This window comes from Nilaparvata lugens, chromosome 6 (assembly GCF_014356525.2).
Source record: "Nilaparvata lugens isolate BPH chromosome 6, ASM1435652v1, whole genome shotgun sequence".
Classification (NCBI taxonomy): Eukaryota; Metazoa; Arthropoda; class Insecta; order Hemiptera; family Delphacidae; genus Nilaparvata; species Nilaparvata lugens.
The window spans coordinates 67,281,437-67,300,809 of NC_052509.1; positions in this window are offsets into that span (position 1 = coordinate 67,281,437).

The window sequence follows — 19,373 nt, forward strand, 5'->3', positions numbered from 1 at the left end:
GCGCTAATGTTTGTGCGCACATGTTCGCGAACACTTGTTTGTGCACACATGTGTGTGCACACCTGTTAATTCAATTGCAATTCAGACTATAATGGCGACTGTAAGCTAATCACTGATTGAACTACAGTTCTGAGGAATGTGTCACGTGATTCCTGTTTATGGTCACTCCATAGTGTCATCATCTAAAGGTGCGTACAGATTTACGCGCCGCGAACATGAGCAATTCACTTTTAATCCGCTGATGCCAAGCTTTTTATATCTGTATCTTACTGTTTCTGTAAAAATACAGATATAGTCAGCTGATTAAAAGTGAATTGCTCATGTTCGCGGCGCGTAAATCTGTACGCACCTCAAGACTAACAACAACGATAGTAACTCATCTAACTTTTTGTGTAGTTGAGAAGTTGATATTGTGGTAATTATTCATATTGAATGAAAAAGACTAAGAAATTGTCAAAAAATCATTGATTTATTGATAATTAGAAAGACCGGTTTCGGTTATTACACCATTGTCAATCTTTAAACTTTAAAATCTGATAAACTTTATCAGAGATTGACAATGGTGTAATAACCGAAACCGGTCTTTCTAATTATCAATAAATCAGTGGTTTTTTAACAATTTCTTAGTCTTTTTCATTCAATAACTCATCTAAGTTACACCATAGAGTAAAGATATCTCAAGAAGATATTGATTTATTATTGATTCATACAAAGAGTACATCATCAAAATGATAGTGAGAGAAAAAATAAGGTAACCCTGTGCTATTCCTCTCCCAAATTTAGATAAGGTTACACATAGTCCGAAATAGGTTAAGTCTATAACCCATGGTATAGGGAGTTCATGTTCCAATTTTCAATTCCAACTCAAGCCGATAGTCTTGGTAGCATTTTTCCGTGAAGCTTTGTGACTCTGGTTGTGTCTCATACTGTGCCGTTCTTACACTCTCACCAAATCAGTAATAATAGACAGAAGTCGACAGTAATCGGCTTGAGTAACAAGGAATCGGCTTGAAATTCGAACAAAAACGCTCCATATCATATCTTAAACACACTGTCAGGTCACTATCTCAAATCATATTCTATGCACTTGTAATTAATACAAAATATTCCTGAAGATATAGAAAGACTAGTTTGTAAAAGAACAATATACGACTTGAAACGTACAGTAAGTTATTAGACTTTGTTCACAAACCTGGATTTTGTTTTGATCTCTGGGTAACAACTATTGGGTACTCAGTTGAACCATAGAGAAGAGATAGAAAAAGAAGATATCCCATACCGCATGTCGTTTATGTTCCAAATTTCACTGTTATCTCAAGCCGACGATAGTCCTAGTAGTTATTTTTTGTGAAGCTTTGTGACGTTGGTAGTCTCTCATACATGAATGTTTGTTAACTCAACCGATTTTTGTTGACTACTGTCTATTATTACTGTTTTGAGTGGGTGAGAGTGTAAGAACGGCACAGTATGAGAGACTACCAGCGTCCAATAGCTTCACGGAAAACAACTACTAGGACTACAGGCCTGAGTCATAGAGGAAAGATAGCATAAGAAGATATACCTTGGTATAATGCGTCTATGTTCCAAAATTCAAGCCGATTCTCTCTCAACCCGACTACTGTCTATTATTAATGTTTTGGCCGAGTGAGAGTGAAAGAACAGCACGGCATGAGAGACTACCACCGTCACATAGCTCCACCAAAAATATCTATTAGGACTATCAGCTTGAGTTGACAGTCAAATTTGGAACATGAGCGCCATATGCCATGGGATATCTTTACTCTGAGCTCCAGTTGAGCACTGAGCCTTGCGGTGGTCGCGCTGTAGTAAAAAGTACAACAGTGTCAGTTTTTTTGCTGCACAAAACTATTAAATGGGGTGGTGTCAGTGAATGAGTCGCCTATGCATTCCAAAACTATCCCCCATCGGAGTTGCAGTACCAACCGAGCAATGGTTCAGTCTTTAGGTGCCATTTAGTCGCGACAGTGCATAAAATAGGGAAAGTCTGTTTACGGGGACTGTAAACGAGCCAATAACACAGAATTGATGGCTTTGCTTGATGTACCTTATTGGGCTATGAAAGGATAATCATCCAAATGTTCATAGGCGTAAAATAATCCAAGAAGATGGAAAAGGTAATTATACAATTAATTAATATGTTTTGATAGTAAACAGAGTATATAACACTTGGAAAATCGGATGTTGTACAAAATACAACACGCGACTGCTGAGTAGGGCGCGACTACCGGAAGGTTAACATTGAAAAGTGTAACCTAAACGCACTATACCATGAGATATCTTCATGGTATCTATACCATGAGATATCACACTATACCATGAGATATCTTCATGCTATCTTTTCTCCATGATACAACTAAGTACTGCCTTCATATGAACCACCCCTTGACCACCTTGATCAAAGCCTAAGCCCATATACTACTCCTCTAATTTGAAAAGTGGCAACATATTGAAATCCCAGCTTCCACATCCTCTGCACCTTTTCCCACAATTTCGACGCCAATTATGCGTGACTTACCGTCACAATGTACCAATAAGTGAACGGAAATTGTAATAACTACGAAATCGTGTATAGGGGCAGTGTACTTGAAAATAGAACGGAACTCGGAAGACTTCAATCTTGGAATATAAGCAATCTAGTATCGTTATAACTGAGAGAAGAGATTATATTCTTTCTATGAGTATAGTTACACCAGGAGCTATACAGGAAAATATAGAGTACCTTTCGATTACAATTATCTTTGATAAGTGACAGGAAGGAGTGAGAGGGAAAACTGTTGTTAAAAGAAGAGAGAATGTATCATATTTCGCCAATGGCGATATACCGATACTACGAAAAATTCGATAGGATGTATGAATGAATGAATGAGATATTATGAATGGAGAGTTCTGTGTGTGAGAGAGTTATAGTAGTGTAGTAGTGGCGTTGTTTCCGGCCAGTCACGTTTTGAGATCACGACTTCGTCAGTAGAAGCATAGAAGCCCAGTGGCGATTATCGCCTCTCTATACCTGTTGCTGGGTCGTTGGTTAACTTTTACCTTCAACCACTTGCTCGAAAATCGAGTGGTGTCTATTCTCTGTACTCGATATTTGATAAGGAAAGTGAGTGGACAAGTGAAGGTTCTGTGAGATGAGTAGCCTATAATCTATAATATAATAAAGGAAATAATTGGTATGTACACGTACAGGATAGGAAATTTATGAATGACGCATCATCACGTGTGAATTACTGGACTGATTATGGCAGACGGCCTGAAGACCATTGCTGTATAAAATGTATCAAGTTATTATATATATTTTTACTTTCCTTGCCCTATTACCATAGGTAAGGAAAGTATTGCTTTCCGAAAAAAATTAAGGTACCACAATTTCTAAATTTCTATACGTTTCAAGGTCCCCTGAGTCCAAAAAAGTGGTTTGGTCTGTATGTGTGTGTGTGTGTGTGTGTGTGTGTGTGTGTGTGTGTGTGTGTGTGTGTGTGTGTGTGTGTGTGTGTATGAGTGTATGTGCGTCTGTGTACACGATATCTCATCTCCCAATAATTAACGGAATGACTTGAAATTTGGAACTTAAGGTCCTTCCCCTATAAGGATCCGACACGAACAATTTCGAACAAATCCAATTCAAGATGGCGGCTTAAATGGCGAAAATGTTGTCAAAAACAGGGTTTTTCGCAATTTTCTCGAAAACGGCTTCAACGATTTTGATCAAATTTAAACCTAAAATACTCATTGATAAGTTCTATCAACTGCCACAAGTCCCATATCTGTAAAAATTTCAGGAGCTCCGCCCCATCAATGCAAAGTTCGATTTTAGATTCCCAATTATCAGGCTTCAGATACAATTTAAACAAAAAAAATAAGTGGAATAGATTGAGCATGAAAATCTCTGTAATTAATGTTCAGTTACATTTTCACCTAAAATTGAAAATTAACTCTAAATTCGAGAAAATGTGATTATTCAATTGCGAATTATTGTTGATTCTATAAATCATTCACCATGAAGAGATAGCAGACCTCGTGTGTCTCCAGCGTTATTGCCCTGTCACCAGCTGGCTCAAATCTTTGAATAGTAGACTTGAGATGCGCGGGAACACAAGCGTCAGGTGATCAATTTTCATAACGGCAAGGAAAGTTGTGTGAGTGCGCCACACCAGATTTTTTGTTGTTGTGGTTGATATCAATAAAGATTTTTTTGAATTATTATTAATTATACTAGACCGATTGACTTGAAATATTGCATAATACATTCTTGATTTACCAAGAATGGTTATAAGCCCATACCAAACTCTTCAAGATTTCAGTAGGTCAAGTTTTTAGTTTGTCAAGTTTTCAATTGGGCCCTTGCGGAGCACAGGTTACCTGTTAGCCTCGAATAAGACTTATTTCATTTCATTCCACCATTCATAAACAAAGGATGATCACAATATTTATGGAGAAAATGGAGGAAAATAGATCAACCTACTTATTCGACTACTTTCTAGAGTGAGGCTCACATTATGAAGTGAAGGAAGATCGGAGAACAGCATTGCCGATTCTCTGCCTTGCCATTGCCTTCTATAGAGGATAGCTGATACTGGTATATATGATGTAATATTAGATACATTCAAAGAGACAATGGGCCATATGAATAAAGTTGAGCATTTGCTCATACTTCTAAAATAAATTATGGAGCATTTGCTTCATTTTCTATGAATAAACGTGAGCAAAACCTTTTGCTCATGCTCATCGAAAAAATAGTTTGAGCATTTGCTCAAAAGTAGAAGTTTTTGCTCAAAATTGTATGAATAAACTAGAGCATTTGCTCAACTTTTGAAGCAAATGCTTCAAAAACGGTGAGTCTAGTCTAGAGCAGCTTATCACCTTTTGCTCATAGTAAAAAGGCTCAACTAATTCGTATGAGGAAGAGGAAACTGTACCAGATACTATCACAACCAATAGTGTAGAACTATAAAACTCTCTTTAGATTCAACCATGATATATATCACCATCATTCCTACAAAAGAATAAATACAAAAGCTACCTGTTATAAAGATAGCCATCACAAAATAGAAAATAGGCGATTATAAGAAGGCTATTGATATTATAAGAATATGCTGAAGATTATTATAGAGATGACATTTTTTCACGCTATTATTTCAAAATTTCAAACTCAACTAACCTAAAACTGTATTCATAAAAAATAGAAAACAGAGCAGACGACGCAAACACAAGAGGTGCCCCCTGTTTGCATATTTAGCGCTTCCGTGAGCTATAAATACAAATTAAGGCTACAAAAGCGAATCAGCTGATGAAAAATCTTTAATATACATAAGCATTTGCTCCAGAGTTCAGGAGCATAAGGTAAAGCTTATTCATATCAAAATGAGCAAATGCTTTTGCTTCTACCTTTTGCTCATGAGCAAAACCTTATGCTCAATGCTTTTGCTCATGAGCAATTGCTCTGGTTTTATTCATATGGGCCAATAACTATGTATTCATAGGCCATACTATGTAGTTATTGACTCTTTGACTGCTTCTAATTTTTTGTTAACCTACGATTGCTGATACGTAATATATTTAGCTATTCATTCTCGTTAAAAATAATTATTATTTAAGACCTGGTCTTCAGGGTGGATTGCAGCATTTATTTGGGATTTTCGTTAAATAATAATTATTTTTAAGACCAGGTCTTCAGGGTGAATTGCAGCATTTATTTGGGATTTTCGTTAAATAATAATTATAATATTAATTAGCATTTGAATAAATGCATTTTCAAATTAATTCCATCTGTAACTCGTTAAAAATGATGAATTACACATTATTCGTCAGGAAAATATATTTTTCAATGATTAAATAATGAATCTTCATAATTTTTGATTAAATATACTTTCAATTAATTATAATTCTACATTGAAACTATCTGGCAAAATTGTGGAGCTAGAAAAGGATAGCGTCATGTGGTTTGTCGAATAATAGACAAGGATAGGAACACCAAATACTGCCATTATAACATGGACCTCAATATAGTGACTCATCACCATTCAGCCAGTATGACATTTGAATTATTATTTACAACATTGTCATAGAAATGTATGAGATATTATGAATGAATGGATACATACTCGACCTTGAATTGAAGTTATTGCTCATAATTTGCAATCAGCACAAATATTATTATTATGTTTGACCATTGAAGACGTGGGGGATGTCAGTGTAAAATATGATTGTAACATGAAAATGCAACAATGTGATATATGAATACAACTATGTGATATACTAAGTACATGTGGGTTACTATGTGATAATTTTCCTTTGAGATCTCGTTATCCATGTCTAATGTTGCACTGAATAAAGTTTGCAACTATTTTGTATCATGAAATTACTAATTCAATAAATGTTATAAAATACATCTGGTGCGAAAATATTACTGAATGATTCAAACTCTACACATCAGAACATGTAGATAGGTAAACACCATAACTCAAAAAGAGATATTTAATTGGGTGCGCCTGACTCATAAATACAGGTAAAATGAGAGATTTTCACATTTAATGGTTGAATGCAAGGTTGAAAATGATTTATTAAATGTACTTTTCAGATATGGAATTGAAATACTGTTTTAGTTTAGTAAACTGCGTTTACTCTAAAGTTATATTAACGAAATCTTTATTTTCCGTTCTTATAGATTCTATTAAATTGAACAGAACTTCAAAAACACATATGTTTATCATGTGTGTGATAAGTAATGTTCAATTTAATAGAATCTAGAAGGACGGAGGAACAAATATTTTGTTAATAACTTTGGTGTAGACGCAGATCTCCCCTAGTTATTGGAGGATTGAAGTTTTCTCTCGAGATTCTACTCGGAAGTTCAAGCTCTATAATTTATTCATCTTTTATATAGATTGATAGATACCTACAATATCATTTTCAACTATGAATAATTGGGAAAGGAACAGCTTTGAATATTTCCAAAATTTAAATATAAATATTGTCCAAAAATAGGTCTCGTTTGTCACTCACATTGTAATACTTACGACTTTATCCCAGGATATTTTTCGGAGTGTGATAGAAACAACAATCAAGTCCTTTTCTGGACCAAAAGTACTCTGGAGATTGAAGAAAAAGGGGAAAATCCACCTGAAAATCATTTTGAAACCGGCAACTGATAATTTTCATAATCAGCGGATCTTCAAGCTTTCACTTGATCATCAGAGATACACGACTCACGTCAGTTATATTGAATGAAAAAGACTAAGAAATTGTCAAAAAACCACTGATTTATTGATAATTAGAAATACCGGTTTCGGTTATTACACCATTGTCAATCTCTGATAAACAATTAAACAATTATTAAATCTCAGTTATCCAATTTGAGAAAGTAATAATCCAATTATTTTTAGGAGTAATGGATTTTTTTCCAATCATTCTATAAAATTGACCCAGAAAGGGTTGAACTCACCTTAGGGGCAGTTATTCCATTACTTCCTTGTCTTGACCTCAACCTTTGGACAAAATTAACTTTCTATCAAAATTTTTGGAGAGAAATAGTACAGGCTCAGCCTAGATTTTCCCTCAATGTCATAATTATAATTGTAGTATTTTGTATAATGAATGAATGAATAATGTCTGAAATAACTTCAAAATTCCATTCATATTTTTCGCCTCTATCAACAGATGAAGACAATTATTCTGATAAGAACATTTATAAAAACTCATAAAACCTTCAATATTATTTTCTATAATTGATCATTATCAAGTTTCGCCTCTATCAACAGATGAAGACAATTCTGATAAGAAAATGTATAAATACTCATAGAACCTCCAATATTATTTCTATAATTGATCATTATCAAGTAAGACTGAAGGACAGAAGATAACTTCAGAAATGTAAATTAATCTACAATATCAAGCTCGTCTGATAGACTACTACAATAGTAAGCTCATGTAAATCTCAGTTCTTTTCAATGTTTGTTTCTATTATACGACTATTCTAATAGTCCAGTAGACAAGTTGTCCTTATAAGGTAATGAATGCTTCAAAATTACAATATTTATTATTTTATGTCAACCAGACTTATTGTCTTGGAACTATGCAGTCTGTTATGACGAAATATATAGAATAAGAGCAACACAGCTTGAGAAAAAATAAACAAGGACTGGTTCCAAATACACCGCTCATAATGCAGTCCACTTTATTATAATGTTATAACAATTAGATATTTATAAATGTTACATATCGTTACGAAAGCAGGGAGAACACAACGAAGCGGGTTCGAAAAATTATTGATTTGTTCTTTCTATGTATCGGAGGGCGAGTCTGTGTTGTATAGATATACTGAGGGATTGTTGTGTGTGGTGTTGATGAATGTATATAGGTATAGTGAGAAGGTTAGCCTAGTCTACCGGTAGTACAACAGTCTTGGACAACCTTGTCAAGGTTGCCGCTTATAATTGCTTGCCAAATGTGGCAACCTAGCAGAGGTTAAAAGACATTGGTCTTGGACAAGGCATCGCAAACCTCATACACACAGCTGCCTGTTAGAAAAAAATACTTGTACTTGCATGTTACGCAAAACAATACACGGGATAGAATGTCTCTTTGTAAGGCGGGTATTTGGGTCGCATACCAGTCTAATACCCGCCGTCTCTATACGAGTAGTTCATTTCAGACCCGCGCGGGTCGTTCATTTTATTGTTAATCTCGGAATTGATGGGGTTGCCCATTAAAAACAGGCTAATTAAAAGCGGTTTAATCTCAATTATTCTTATCACAACCAGATTGTGCCCGGTAAAAAGTGGGTGGACTGTATGAGTGCCACTTGTAGCTGAGACTGCCACTAAGTTACTTGAGTTACTTTAAGTTACGGCGCCGAACTTATTTCGAAATAAAGTCGTAAACATGGACTTGTTGCATTGCCGGCCAAAGATTCCTGAGAAAATATCAGGTGAACTCATTTCATGCTACTAGGAATTCCATGGAACCAATTCACCGAAGACTTGACTCTTTATAGAAATTGAACAAGAAATTATATTAAATCCTGTAATCTAGATTCCTTGAAAGCAATCAATGATTAGTTGAACCAGTAATCAAATACCTACACAAATTCACTGAAGACATAGCTCTTTATATAAATTGATCAACAAATCTAAAATAAAGTAGTATAAATCCAGTATTCTGGATTCCTTGAAATTAATCAATTATCAGTTCAACCAGTAATCAAATATCTATAGAGTTCTCATGTTTCCATTAAACTACAGTTTGAATATAGTAAGAAACTGGGTCTTTGCGAGGTTTCCATGTCAATTCAATCATTTCAACGCAATCAAAAGTGGTTGATCGATTGTTCATGCCACAAATTGAATTTCAGTAGAACGTCGATCATTGAAGTCGGTTCAAAGGAATCAAATTAAAACATATTTATTTATTTATTACATTTCTAACGGTATACACCAATTTCAAAAGAATACAATAGTAGCAAGATCAACAAAAAAACGAGACAAATATAAATATGAGATACATAAAATAAAGTCAAATAATTAACTTAGCAATTCTGAAGTATAACAACTAATAACAGTAATATTATACTAGTACTGGAGTTTTAATCACTCGCAGTAGAATCACAAGATGTGGATTTATCTCAAGTCGGCTCTTGTTTATTAGTTTAGAAGCTGAGTATATCATAAAGTCAGGTAATATAGCCTACTGACTTGGGTCAAAGAATCAAGGAAAATATCGGGGCACCGAGCTTCGCTCGTTATTTATTTATTGACTTTTGATAAACCGAACACAATTCTTTAAAATGATTGGGGAAGTACTAACAGGCACAGCCGAAAACTGTTTCTTTCCCGAATTTTGATTTATACACTATAAATAGTCCAGAAAGTAGATTATGTTCCATACAATTGAATTCAGGTTCAATTTTCTGTTCAAACATTTGAAAATGAAAAATTTATAATTTAGATTATATATACAAACCAAATTGAATAACAAAATAACACTCACTAATCATTTGAAATTGTCAAATGATGATCAACTTTGAAAATTATGATATACTCTAGTTTAGGAGGATTTTCATGTCATGTCAACAAATCAGATTATGGGATCAAATCGATTGAATTGTCTAGCTAGATGAAATTTCTCCCTGATTGATTATGATTACACAGCTGGAAATAATTCTGCCTCTCACAGGCACACGCAAATTATCATCTGTTTTCCAAGGATTATTATCCTTTTAATGTCGTTCAGCGAGTTTTCCAAAGAATGAGACCTAGTGCAATCGAATTTTTATATCATAAACCCACTATGTTCCAAATTTCGTAGAAATCGTTAGAGCCGTTTTCGAGATCCGTAAAACATAAATAACCAGATATAAAAATAACCAGATATATAAATACAGAAACTGCTCGCTCAATATAATAGGATATATTTGGATTTTGTATGTGTATTAAGTTTGATTGCTATTGAAAATTCTGAATACCATAACAATTTATTGCACAAATTGACTAATTGATGCGAACGAAAATACTTTTGAAGATGGAAATGGAACTACATTGGTTCAATCTAAGGATTTTATGAAGATCAGAATGTAACATTCTATACATTCTAGATTAATTGATATCTTTTCTATACTATCATAGAGAAACAATAGCATAAGTATACCAAGCCATAAGTAACCATAAGTAAGCATAAGTAAGCATAAGTAACAATACCATAAATATAGCATAGGCCTACTCACGCTATTGTTTCTCTATGATACTACACTTCTTCTGATATTTTACTATTTTTTATTTTCTCTACTTTACTCACAACTACCATACTCATTGATAAAAATGGCACTACAAAATAACACATTGAATTCAATAGGAATTTTAGTCACTTCTTGGCACCAAAATGTTAAAGTGAACAAATAACTGCAATTATTCATGAGTACTCTAGCAAATTCGTTCCAGCAATTTTCAACCAGACTTCAGGTTCAGTTGAAATATGTTTAGTGTTAAATGTTGTGGCCAAGCAGAATATAATTTCAATCTATATATATAAAAGCGAAATGGCACTCACTCACTGACTGACTCACTCACTCACTCACTCACTCACTCACTCACTCACTCACTCACTCGCATAACTAAAAATCTACCGGACCAAAAACGTTCAAATTTGGTAGGTATGTTCAGTTGGCCCTTTAGAGGCGCACTAAGAAATCTTTTGGCAATATTTCAACTCTAAGGGTTGTTTTTAAGGGTTTAAAGTTCGTCTTTTAGCATGTATATTCTTCTTCTCCCAATCTCTTAATTATAATTGAAATTTCCATATCATATGTTACTATAGAACTATAATCTAGATAGAGTACCTCTTCCAAACAGTTGTTAACTAGCAACTAAATTAATAATTTTGTCAGGTTGGCATTAAGTTGAGTTGACTTTGTTAGGTTGGCACCAAGTTGAAGATTTAAATGCATTTATCGCGGAAAAATTGATTGGGCACTGCTACTTCAATCCTGGGAATATTATATTACTAGCCGTCAGGCTCCCTTCGCTCGCCATATCCGTTTAGCAAGACGTTTAGTCTGGACCCCCGACTGGATTCTCCTAACATATGATAAAAATGCAGGCGAGCGAAGCGAGCTTGCTGTTCTCATTCCTGAACGATCCAGACGGTGGTCCAGGGGGCGGAGCCCCCTGGCTAGACGGATATGGCGAGCGAAGCGAGCCTGACGGCTAGTATTATATAATTTACTCATCTGATAGTATATAAATCTGATTGAAAAAAAAAATGTTTTCCACATCTCAACTTGAAAATGACCTAAGTTAGGGTCAAAAGTAGTTGTTGAACTATTTTAACGTTTTTAAAACAATAAAGGGTAGTTACTACAAGATCCTTATATTGTTTCTATCAATTTGTTTTTATTAAATCTGATTGATTATGCTGTAAACCTTAAGAACAGAAACATAGTTTCCTCACAAAATTCGATCATAGATGAAGCTAAAAATTAACAAACATCTCCAATCAATCTATTCAACCAATACTCTGTATTGGTTGCGACTACTGGGTGTATTTCAATGTAATCTGCATGTTGATAGGTTCTAAACGACCATGTGTGAATGTGGTCTTTTAATTTATTTCTGAATAATCCCGACAAAAGAACGCTATTACTGTTAAATTATTACAATATTAAGATACAAGCCACAATAAATATGTAATGGTGATCAAGTTCGCCCACTCATCATTTGCATGAATGAGAAAAAGGGAAGTTGTGGGTAGCAGGAAGAGTGCGAGAGAGAGAGAAAGAAGAAAGAGAGAGACAGATTGTATCAAAACTTTAACCCATAGAGCTTGAAGCACGGAGATAGATTACTTCATTGAGGAGGCTAGGTGTTGCCATTTGCATCTTTATAAACCAAAATATGATTCATTATTCAGTCTCTCGTATGCTGATGTTAATTTTGGCTCGCCTGAACCAGTTTTAATAATTTATTTATATTATAAAGCTTAAAACCGTTGGAGATTAACAGCCTGTGCTTTGGATCCTGCTGGCCCACAATACAGTCTAATATACATATTAGAACTCGTAATATAATATATATATGCTCACATAAATATACATATGTGCGTGTATTTCTCTACATATATGTTTCCAGAACACGTGCCCAAAACGTAATGCAAATGTTCTGGATTAATCAACGGGAAGTCAAGATAAATACCCTGAAATTACCGTGGTGTCTTTCAATTTGGAAGTTGCTGGCATTTATCGATCAACATTTTGTCTTAATGAGTCATTAAATTCATAAATAATATCTGCACCAATTAGAACGGCGTGAGGGAAAGCCAACATCTTTGGTTCAGCTGATAAAATTTTGAAATGTCAATTCAGTGAGATTACTATGTAGCAGATACTATGCAGCTCTTATTATATACTATGGAAGCAGATAAAATTGGAGTACATTTCGGGTTTCAGGAGAATCCGCATTCGATTGATCCGAAAAAAGGCAGTGTCCAAAATTTTTATAACCCGTTATGATATCTGTAATAGATATTCTGAATGTTTTCATCACTGTCGACCCTCTTGAATGAGGAAAACGAGAGAAATTAGCTCAATTTTTGACAGATGTTGTCATCACGCTAATTAATGGAGGAGACGAGAAAAATTAGTACAAGTTTTGGAGATATGCTTACTGATGGCAATTCGAGTGTGATAAAGGAGATGGAAATTGAGCCAAACATTGTGCTCTTTTGAGAAAAAACATCACATTATAATGCATTGATTTCAATATTGGGAAATCATTTTTGAAATAAATTCACATTGAATTGATTAAAATCCAAGATTTTGGTCATCAGCAACTTCGAATATTGTAAATCTTTCCAGAGGTCAAGCAGGTTGTTATTCTGGGAGGGCCTACATAAATATTTAAATTATATATTCAAATATAGTATAATATTATATTGTATTATTATCATGTAAATTTCATCGAAGAATAAAAATGTACTTTTTGTGTAGTTGAGAAGTTGATATTGTGGTAACTATTCATATTGAATGAAAAAGACTAAGAAATCGTCAAAAAACCACTGATTTATTGATAATTAGAAAGACCGGTTTCGGTATGACTATATAGTCTAACGGTTTCCAATTATCAATAAATCAGTGGTTTTTTGACAATTTCTTAGTCTTTCTCATTCAATAAAAATGTACATTACAATAATTAATTATTAAATTTGATGAAAATCAACTTCCAAGCAAATACGCGATATTAATTAGTATCTTCACTCAAATAACACCCAATCATTCATCAACCTTTCAGAAAGGGTTCTCCTATATGGACTGAAAATTTTGTGAAGTGAACAACTACAAGACTCAACCTATTTCTGACTATGTATAACCTTACCAAAATTTGGGAGAGGAATAGCACATGGTTACCTTATTTTTTCTCTCCCTATCATTGTAATGATGTTCTTATTGTATGAATCAATAAAGAATATATATATCACCTTTATCTCCGATTTGAATACTTCAGATAAGATGCCTCATCAGGATATAGGTGTGAATATAGGAAGAGAGAGGAATAGCTTATCTATATTTCTATAATAAAGGAAAGAACTGGCTTATACACACGTATGGGCTAGGAAATTCACGAACGACGCATCATCATGTCTGAACTATTGGACTGATTATCTTCAAATTTTGCATATCGATAGAAGAGGTAGATTCCAAAAGGTCTCAAGTCAAAAAGGAAAATTTCTAAGGTACTAATTTTTTTCTATTTTTGATCATAATATTCGAATGCTTCTTTGGAATAGAATCAGTCATGTAATTTGCAGTTTCAAATCCTCCTTTCAAGACAATTAGAAGTGAGATTCAATCACGAACTGATTTTTTGGAGAAGTTAAACATTCGGTTTCTTTCCAAAACGACCTTAAGTCAGTGACTCAAGCACTTCTGGAAAATTCATATGGGAGACAACTTCAAACTATTATTATTTAAAAGAGTATTGATAATAAGAGCTTGTCTTCAAGATATCAACAAAGATTCAATAACTATCTAAGTAAATGAATAAATATTTATTTTTATTTATCAAAATCAATTTATCACATTTTCGTGAAAATTAAAAAGTAATGTTGAAAATCTCTTGAATAAAAGGCTCTAGTTCATATACACTATAATATTATTATTGTTGAAGCCATCTTGCTCATTGTTAAGTGCAGTATTATAAAAGTATTTTGAACTTTTAGATCAAAATATAAGTATAAAAGTATTTTAAACTTACAGATAATGATATAAGTTTGAAAAGGTTCTCCACATCTTTCTTCTTCTTTTCTCTGACATGATTCACTTATCAAAGTCGGACAGTCAGCATAACCTGAAACTCACAGCAAATAGGTGCAAACACTTGGAAAATGACTTAAGCCTGTTTGGAAAAGAACAAGGCATGACTAAAGCACTTTTGGGAGAAATTACTGATTTGTAATGCATACAGTATACTTGACTTAAGCTGTTATGGCATGAATTGTTTTTCAAATGTTAGAAATGATGATCTAAAATCAGATTCAAATAAACCTCGAAATGTGAAAAAATGACTTAAACCCTTTTGGAATCCACCCCTTCTTAATTTACCGTGGATGATTATAGGCATATTTAAAATTCTTCAAGATTTCAGTACATCAAGTTTCCAGTATGTCCAGTTCTTAATGAGACCCTTGAGGAGCACGGTTCACATTATAGTCCAAAATCATGGTATTCTTAACTTTATTTAACAAGAATTATTATAGACCTATTTAAAATACTTCAAGATCTCAGAACGTCAATTTTCCAGTTCGTAAAGTTCTTAATGAAACCTTTGCGGAGCACAGGTTACCTGCCAGTCCAAAACAAATAAATCATGGTATTCTTAACTATATTTTGATTCAATTCATATCATTATTACACATTAAAATCTGGTGTGGCGCACTCACACAACTTTCCTTGCCGTTATGAAAATTGATCACCTGACGCTAGTGTTCCCGCGCATCTCAAGTCTACTACTATTCAAAGATTTGAGCCAGCTGGTGACAGGGCAATAACGCTGGAGACACACATGAGGTCTGCTATCTCTTCATAGTGAATGATTTAATAGAATCAACAATAATTTGCAATTGAATAATCACATTTTCTCGAATTTAAAGCTAATTTTCAATTTTAGGTGAAAATGTTACTGAACATTAATTGTAGAGATTTTCATGCTCAATCTACTCCACTTGATTTTTTTTTTGTTTCAATTGTATCTGAAGCCTGATAATTAGGAATCTATCTACATTGATGGGGCGCAGCTCCTGAAATTTTTACAGATATGGGACTTGTGGCAGTTGATAGAGCTATCGATGACTATTTTAGGTATGAATTTGATCAAAATCGTTGGAGCCGTTTCCGAGATAATCACGAAGAACCCTGTTTTTGACAACATTTTCGCCGTTTTAGCCGCCATCTTGAATTGCATTTGATCGGAATTGTCCGTGTCGGATCTTTATAGTGGAAGGACCTTAAGTTCCAAATTTCAAGTCATTCCGTTAATTGGGAGATGAGTTATCGTGTACACAGACGCACATACACACACACACACACACACACACACACACACACACACAGACCAATACCAAAAAACCAGTTTTTTTGGACTCAGGGGACCTTGAAACGTATAGAAATTTAGAAATTGAGGTACCTTAATTTTTTTCGAAAAGCAATACTTTCCTTACCTATAGTAAAAGGAGAGGAAAGTAATAATAAAATTACCGCTACATTAGATTTATTATTATCAACTGATTGAAATATTAAGCTGTCCATTTCTTACCTATATATTTTGATTCAATTCATATCATTATTACACATAATAAAATAACCGCTACATTCAATTTATTATTATCAACTGATTGGAAGATTAACCTGTCCATTCAATTTTCAATAAGGGGAAGAATTTTAGTGTGATAAAGATCAGGTTAATGAGGATTAGCACTTCTCTTCAATCTAAACCACACAATGGAGGTTCACCGCCCCTGGAGATAAACTTACTTTTATTTGTTTTACATGCTGAAAATGGGCTGATAAGCTTCATAAGTATAATGTAGTGTAATAATCTTCAAAGATATATCAAGCAGGTGAGGTGAGAATCATAATAAAACGTCTAGAACAGTATTGAGATAAGTTAAGTATTGTGTAACGGGATTCAGGGTGAGGCTTGCTCTATCTATTTGTTCTCCCGAGATTATTCCAGTTAATATAAATTTCTTGATTAAATCCACACGCAGCAACAAATCCATTATTTTATATTGAGCCTTGCTAATGTGTTTCTTGCCTGTGTACTCACACCGTACATAATAATCGTTAATAATCGTGGTTTATCAACTAGTGTACAACATGGAGTGTTCGATAGAGTATCAGTATGCGAGAGTATCACATTTTTAGTATGAATAATGTATGAATGAATTGAACAGTGTTACGAAGTCGAGCCAAGTTAACACTGCAAAGTCACGGAAACCAAGTTATTCAGGTTTAATCTGAAAAGATAAACTAGGGTTTAACGAGATTAACTCAGGTTCAATCTAACAAGATTAACTTAGGTTTAATCTAACAAGATTAACTCAGGATTAATTTGGAAAGATTAATTCAGGTTCAGTCTTGGTTTTGAAACATTTAAACTTGAAAATCTGCTTTGTGAGAATATTTTCGACCTAAAAATTCTGTGAAGTGAAGAAGTGAAAGTATAACCTATTTCGGACTATGTATGTAACATTATCTAAATTGGGGAGAGGAATAGCACATGGTTGCCTTATTCTTTTCCCTATCATTTTAATAATTTATTTGTAAACGAATAATGGATGAAGAATAAAAATCAACTCAATACTCAATACCCAATACATAATTGTCTCTTTCGGACCAGTTATTTATTTATCCAAGGCAATCGGTATTAAACTGTTGATATAACTACTTCTTCTTCTTCTTCTTCTTCTTCTTCTTCTTTCTTCTTCTTCTTCTTCTTCTTCTTCTTCTTCTTCTTCTTCTCTTCTTCTCTCTTCTTCTTCTTCTTCTCTTCTTCTCTTCTTCTTCTTCTTCTTCTTCTTCTTTCTTCTTCTTCTTCTTCTTCTTTCTTCTTCTTCTTCTTCTTCTTCTTCTTCTTCTCTTCTTCTTCTCTTCTTCTTCTTCTTCTTCTTCTCCTTCTTCTTCTTCTTCTTCTTCTTTCTTCTTCTTCTTCTTCTTCTTCTTCTTCTTCTTCTTCTTCTTCTTCTTCTTCTTCTTTCCAGGAATGGGCATACACACCAGTTTCGATTAACTCATGAACAATATAAATATCACCTGATGATATAAAACTTCATGAACAATATTCGTAAACCAATCAGACGACTTATTGCAATGAAATTTTCATCCATGGGGATGAAACACGATTATTTTTATCATTAAAGAAACAAACTGGAAAATGTAAAAAAGTACTAGTAATTCTCTATAATAATTGAAATAGAACTTATTTAATTGTATTTCTCAAATGCGAAAATAAAATAATAATTCTTTGTCACCACAGATTACAAGTTTAAATGAAATCCATGTTCTTGTGATCCTATTATATCAAGCGAGCAATTTCTGTATATCTTTTTATATTTTTATATATGGTTATTTAGTTGTTTAGTTATTTGGTTATCTGGTTATTTGGTTATCTGGTTATCTGGTTATATGGTTATTTATGTTCAACGGATCTCAAAAAGGGCTCTAACGATTTTCACGAAATTTGGAATATAGTAGGTTTATGATATAAAGATTCGATTGCACTAGGTCTCATCCCTGGGGAAACTCGCTGAAGAACATTGAAAGGATATTTCATCCTTGGCTGAAACAGCTGAGGATAGTAAAAAAGTGAGTGAGCGAGTGGGTATGTGAAAAATCAAAATATCGCATCCCCGAAATTCATAAGATGACATAAATAGCCAGATGTGAAATATAAAAACGATCATTTTAGAGAATTGTGTTCTGTTCATCAATGAATAAAAATCTGCTGTGGCGCACTCACACAACTTTCCTTGCCCTTATGAAAATTGATCACCTGACGCTAGTGTTCCCGCGCATCTCAAGTCCACTATTCAAAGATTTGAGCCAGCTGGTGACAGGGCAATAACGCTGGAGACACACATGAGGTCTGCTATCTCTTCATAGTGAATGATTTAATAGAATCAACAATAATTTGCAATTGAATAATCACATTTTCTCGAATTTAAAGCTTATTTTAAATTTTAGGTGAAAATGTTACTGAACATTAATTGTAGAGATTTTCATGCTCAATCTACTCCACTTGATTTTTCTCGTTTAAATTGTATCTGAAGCCTGATAATTGGGAATCTAAAATCGTACTTTGCATTGATGGGGCGGAGCTCCTGAAATTTTTACAGATATGGGACTTGTGGCAGTTGATAGAGCTTATCGATGACTATTTTAGGTATGAATTTGATCAAAATCGTTGGAGCCGTTTCCGAGAAAATCACGAAAAACCCTGTTTTTGACAACATTTTCGTCATTTTAGCCGCCATCTTGGATTGCATTTGATCGAAATTGTTCGTGTCGGATCCTTATAGTGAAAGGACCTTAAGTTCCAAATTTCAAGTCATTCCGTTAATTGGGAGATGAGATATCGTGTACACGGACGCACATACACTCATACACACACACACACACACACACACACACACACACACACCACACACACACACACACACACATACAGACCAATACCCAAAACCCAGTTTTTTGGACTCAGGGGACCTTGAAACGTATAGAAATTTGGAAATTGGGGTACCTTAATTTTTTTCGGAAAGCAATATTTCCTTACCTATGGTAATAGGGCAAGAAAGTAAAAATAACGAGCGAA